The sequence below is a fragment of the Neopelma chrysocephalum genome, unplaced genomic scaffold (assembly GCF_003984885.1).
Source record: "Neopelma chrysocephalum unplaced genomic scaffold, ASM398488v2 Primary Assembly neopelma1_103b, whole genome shotgun sequence".
NCBI lineage: Eukaryota > Metazoa > Chordata > Aves > Passeriformes > Pipridae > Neopelma > Neopelma chrysocephalum.
Window position 1 is genome coordinate 3074446 of NW_020897767.1, and position 6287 is coordinate 3080732.

General features: G+C 40.6%; 1 long non-coding RNA gene across 1 annotated transcript; it reads right to left on the reverse strand.

Annotated features, from left to right (window-relative positions):
• Positions 1–4006: 4006 nt before the first annotated feature.
• On the reverse strand, positions 4007–6047 carry LOC113973612. The gene is made up of 3 exons (XR_003536278.1): positions 5739–6047; positions 5433–5521; positions 4007–4101 (listed from the first exon to the last, which is right to left on the reverse strand). It is a non-coding gene; the product is annotated as an uncharacterized LOC113973612 (long non-coding RNA).
• Between the last annotated feature and the right edge of the window lie 240 nt (positions 6048–6287).

Below are 6287 nucleotides of genomic sequence, written 5' to 3' on the forward strand. Positions count from 1 at the left end.
GGTAGAAAGCAATATCTGGTGGGAAGGATGCAGACACAAGCTAAATAAAAGAAGCACTTGCCTGGCTTCCAACCAGGTGTTGTGTCTTAGCTTGTTTAAAAATACTTCTGGTTGTGTTTAATTAGTTATGACAAAAGATCCTCAAAGAATGTATCAGTTCAAGCCTCAAGTTTGCCTACAATATTTCCCCTTTCTTCAGGAAAAAAAAGTCTCAATGAGATATAAAAACTTGAAAAAATATAGTATGAAAGTTCCTGCCTTAATGAAATATTAAAAATGCATCAGGAATACTGTTCTGGCATTAAAAATAAACAATAACATTTCTTCCCAGTTATGGTTCACTTCAATTCTTTAAAAATTAATTATTACCTCTTTAAATATTTGATTAAATTAGATTTGGGTGGGTTATCACTATCCACAAAATACACGGTGTTGTGTATAAATTTGCTTTCTTCAGTTTCTGACATGTACAGGCATGTTGTACAATTGTTTGATTATTGGAAAACTAAATCCAGTGACTCTGTTTTGGCAGTTTGCAAACTATATACTATTGAATCCTGTCACTTTGAATGAGAATGCCATGTTACGTTAGAAATCTCTAATAAAAGAGCAAAAGTAAAGCAGCAGAATTACACATTATGTGATATTTGGGATTTTCACATCATATCTTATCATGTTGCTATATCTCAGGCTCTAAAAAGAACACATTATTTTTAATAATGGTTAATTAGGATTTGGGGATAATGGCTTAGAAATTTCTAGGCATATAAAGACTATTCTGCTCTCAATGCATGAGGATTTATGAGTGTAACTACTTAGATAGCAAGGGGAGAATAAACCCTCCAGCATGTCCTAAGAGAGGTAAGACAATTATTTCTCAAGCGTTACGATAAAAGTAATTTGGTATGTCCAACTGGATAAATAAGGAACGTGGCTGCATGAGCACAGTGGCTGATACAGTTATGAAACATTAGTTTGAGTGAACACCTGGAAGTGTCCAAAGCCAGGTTGGACCGGGTTTGGATCAACCTGATCTAGTGGAAGGTGTCCCTGCCCATGGCAAGGGGTGGAGTGAGATGGGCTTTAAAGGTCCCTTCCAAACCAAACCATTCTGTGATTCGGTGATAACAATTTTCTCAAGTTCTTTCTGTCTTCCCTTTCTGCCCACGTTTGCACAGGGAATTGGGGATCCCGGAATGCCAGCTTGGCAATCTGTTTTCCCACACGACTAAACGACTGAACAACAGGAAAAAGTTTCCTCAGTAATTTTCCTTCTGATCCCCTGGGACAGAAGGTTTGAGGGTTAAGAGACAGGTTGTCAGTCCTTGGCCTCTGTACCAGTGTTGTTAAGAGGAAAACACAGAGGAGAAGGGTTTGTTTTGGCACTGGGGATGAGGACAGCTACCAGATAGGAGTGAAGTTGAGAGCCACTGTTCAATCTGCACAGACCAGAGAGGAGTCAGAAAGAGTTTTGTTCATTAGAAATCAGAACCAGATTTAAACGTGTCATAAAGGAGATAAAAAAGAATCTATGCTGCATTTTCTAGCCCACAGCCACCTGAATTTTACTTATCAAACTTGATTATTTAATTATTGATTTGTCTTTATCAAGAAAAAATAGATTTAGGCTTCATGGCTGAAACAGGTGAAAAGATCATGGAATCCTAGAGTGGTTTGGGATAGAAGTGACCTTAAAGTTCATCTAGTATCAAGTCCCCTACCATGGGCAGGGACACCTTCCACTAGATCAAGTTATTCCAAAGTGGTGGATGTATATTTTTGGATACAGGTATGTTTTTTTCAAAGGTCAGCTGATGTGGCAATTTACCTGAAATCAAATATTCTGAGATTCACAGTGGGCTTTCCATTTCATGCCTTGTCCAGAAGGCAATGATTGAGTTTGAAACAAACAAGAACATTTGGGTTTGGGGGTTTATAACTCTCTTCTTTCAACTGTATTGAAAATATCCAACTTAATCCTCGGAAAGCCAACATTAAAAAAAAAATAAAAATCCAGCCTTCCCTTTAGATTAGAATCACAATCTTACAATGCCAACATCTGGTCCTGAGGATGCAGGATGGCTGCTTTGAAAGGATAATTGACTTTGTGGCGAGGTGCTCTGTTCATTGTTCAGATATTGTGGATGACACTTCCTCTCCACTTGCTCCACAGCCCAGGGAACGCTTCCGCTTCTCTCCACGATGGAATAGCACAGGGAGTGCTCTTGTATGGGCTGATACAAAAGACTTGCAGTGCAAATTGATCATTCCTTGAGGCTGTATAAAAAAATACTTTGCAAAACCATATAAAAATTGTGAAAACTGAATTAATCTCAAAAGCTAAGTTTTTTTTTCTTCTTTACAGATTTAAAATGGAAAATATTGTTTTGGTTTTTAATTATGGAGTTTGGGCTTTTACTGGTTACATATGCCTTAAAATACTGCACATAGCATTAAAAACTAAAGGAACAAAACTGAGGTTTTTATATCAGAATAAAAATACATGTTTTCAGATAAGTGTTCCTCCACATCTGTCATCAACATCCCATACTTCTCCTCACTGGCTGTACAGAGAGTTCAGGCTTCACACTTCTAACATCTGTTTAACTGCTAAGGTGAGTAGGATTTCCTGACTCATTATGCATCCTTTCATTCACTAAAATGCCCAAATGAATTTCATCACTTCTACTTTGAAGGAAGGAAGCCAGGAAAAGCCAAATTAGGGCAAGGATGGGGCTTGGAGCAACCTGATCTAGTGGAAGGTGTCCTTGCCCATAGCAGGGGCTGGAACTAGGTGGTCTTTTGGGTCTTCCAACCCAAACCATTCCAGGATTCTAGGATTCTATAACTCAGGATGTAAACTTCCAATCACCTAGACCCGACTGCAGGACTCAGCTGCCTGCATTGTGTAGTTTTACTTTTAGGTTTGTTTGGTTTGGTTTTTTTTTCAGCCTGAGATGCTGAACTTTGCAGAAAGATTGAGTTATTGGCATGAACTGCTCCCTTCTCTCGAAGTAGCACAGGCTGCTCAAACTAAAATAGAACTAGAGTGGACTGAAGAGGCTGAACAAGCCATTCATCCCCCCCTTCGCCCTGAAGCAGAGACATCCAAATAATAACAGTGAAATCCGGAGGAACAGCAACTATCTTGAGGAGAATGAGAAAGAAAGTGTCTGGAAAACCATCCTGCAGATTGAAAACTCTCTTCCTGCTTCAGAGCCATCCTCGGGTGCTTCAGCTTAACAGCTATAGACAGCACAGAGGCACTCAGAGCAGTAGGGCAGGAAGCTGGGCACAGGCAATAGTGCAGGAAAAATGTTTTCATGATTATATATGTAATAATCCCGGCACCATTTGCATATTTTGATTTTGCTATTCACTGAAGTTGGGTCCCTGAGGCACTTTGTAAGGTCACCTGGGGGACACCGGGAAGAGGCAACAGGGAGAGCTCACCCTTGGCCAAGAAACTTGCCCAAAAGTGGAAATAAATTGTTCCTGTTTGGGAAAAAATAAAAAGGAAAGGAGGAAAAAAAAAAAAAAAGCACAGCTTTGGATGGGAAGACTGTTTCCACAGCCAAGAAGAATTATTTAAGTTGGCTAATACAACACGGCCAGTTGATCCCTTGCCTTTCATATTCCTACTTGCCTGCCTGCCTCCTCCTTGGGACTGTCTGAAGGAAGGGAAGGAGCAGACAGATGTTCCTGGCCTGTGCTGGTGGGGGATCAGGGACACATCCGAGCTTCTTGTCTCTCTTCAGAGCCACCCAGCTGGGAATCGTGACTCACAGCTGGGTCACCAGGGTCTTCCCATCAACCTGGGAAAATGATGGATTCTCAAAACATTTGCAACTGCAAAAGAAAGGGAAAAAGAATTAGAAAAAAAAAAAAAGAAAAAAAAAGAGAGAGAACAAATTTACATTAAAGGAAAAATGTTCATCGTCTCTGCTGCTTCTGCTGCTTTTTGTTGTCTTTGGAGAGACAGGCTGGTAAGGAGATGGTTACCTTGTCCTCTGAGCTCCTCCAGCTCCCAGCAGTGGAACAGCTGCCAACCATTCCTTGTCCATGCCTTGGATAAGGCCTTGAAGGACTTTGGAAAGGGTTCTGTAGTGACAGGACAGGGGCAGGGTTAGATCAGGGATTAGGAAACAATTCTTGGCTGTGAGGGTGGTGAGGCCCTGGCACAGGTTGCCCAGAGAAGCTGTGGCTGCCCCTGGATCCCTGGAAGTGTCCAAGGCCAGATTGGAGCAACCTGGGCTAGTGGAAGGTGTCCCTGCCCATGGCAGGGGGTTGGAATAGATGGCCTTTAAAGGTCCCTTCCCACCCAAACCATTCTGTGATTCCATGAAAACTAAAGAAAGGATTTTCTTTCCTTTCAGTACTGGCACTTTTGGAACAGGATGCTCAGAGTTTTCAGTTCCACTGGGAGGATAAATCTGTGTTAGGTGGAATAATGCCACTACCCCTTGTTAGGCATTACCTTGAATTATGTATAGTTTGGATGAATAAGAAACATCTAAACTTATGTGGTTTTATTTCATTGTAAAATGGATCTACAAGTCCTTGGGCTGCTGAAGGGAGGAGGGTCCAGAAGGCCAATAGGGGTTGTTTCTTCTTTTTCCATCACCTTCAGGTAAAAAAGGAATTGGAGAAGATTTACCAGAAAAAGGAAAGAGCTGATGAGGAAGAATGAGGACAAGAATGTTACCTCTTTCTGTCTAAAGGATAATTTTCATTCAGTTCCTCACAGGACAGTAAATGAGTGGCACTGTGGGAAAACTTCCCCCATGGCTGATGGCTCAGGATGCAGCAGATCCCCATTTTTTCCCTCCACCTCTCCTCCCCAACTGTGTGAAACACCATCCCAGCCTGAACCCATCACACCATTCCTCTTTGTATCTCTCTGCAGCTCGTATTTCCTTCATTCTCACACTGTACTTAAAATCAACACGTAATTTATCTTTTTTTTCCTTCTGTAGGAACACTTTAACTCTGCTGTATTCATCCCAGAGAAGGAGAAATTTTTTAATGTAATATTTTCTGGCAGTGTTCATTCTCGTATCCTTTTCCTTTTGACAGGCAGGCTTCCTCTGATCCATTCAGAAATAAAGCATAAATGATATCACATCACAGTTACTAGTATTTCTTTACTTATATATTTCCTTTTTTATGGTGTTTTCCCGTGGGACCTCCTTTTCCAACAACATGTTCTGCTATCAGCAGGTTAGATCCAGGAATAGAAAGATAGTTAAGAGAGGAGACCTTAAAGTTAGTGGTCTTTAATAGAAGTGCAAAAAAGGAACTGTGTGTCACGATGCACAATAATTAATACTTTTTAAAAAATACAAAAAAGACAAAAAGGGCTAAAAATGTCCTTTCATACAATAAATCTGCAGAGGTTTCCCACCACAATGCTGAAGAGATTTTTGTCTTACTTATTCTCAGATGAAGTTAATGTAGTCACTCATCTCTTTCCTCCTGTTGTCCTTTCCATCCTTCCCACAGATATTCCTTCTTTTCTTTCCTGTAACCAAAGCTCATCTCAGCTACTTCTGTCCCACCTTAGTCAAGCACAAAACCCCAAAACCCACCTGCAACCTCAAGTCCCCAAGAGCCCATGAGAGGAGTGAGACCTTCTTTGTTTGAAGCGTTGGGATATTTTAGCTTATTTTTATTTATTTTTATACATTTGAAGATAAGACTTTTTCCAGGGGATACCACTCAGTGCTGTAATTAATTACCTGGTTTGCTTTATGCAGAATTTTTCTCTTAATGGGTGGTAATAAGAACTGGAAGTCAGCTCAGAGATGTAACTCTGTGTCTTCTGGAAGTGATCTGACTGTTGGATCAGGGTGTCCCTGGCACATTTGTAGAACAAATTCATATGTCGGCTTCCACAAAGCACTGGTGGTGCCTGAGCTTGGCAGCTCTTCCGTTCTACTGCAAGTGAAACAAAATCCAGACTTTAAATCCGGCCTCTTCAGTCTGTTCCAAGACTGAAATTTAAACATGGAGATCAGAGGCCACCTCTCCAGTGTTGGTTCTGGTTAATCAAGAGCTTAAATGGACTCCTTTTTCAGATGGGGATTGGATATTTTTGAAACCTTGAAAACTTATATTTATTTCTTTTTTTTAATTCTATTCGATGTGCCAGAGACGTTTGGAGAAGTATTGATCCCTTGTGGTTTCCATAATTTAAAAGCATCTCCTGGATCAGGTAATCTCAACAGACTGGCACATCCACCTGGGCCAAAATTTCATGCTTTATGTGTGTATATATTGCATAAAGT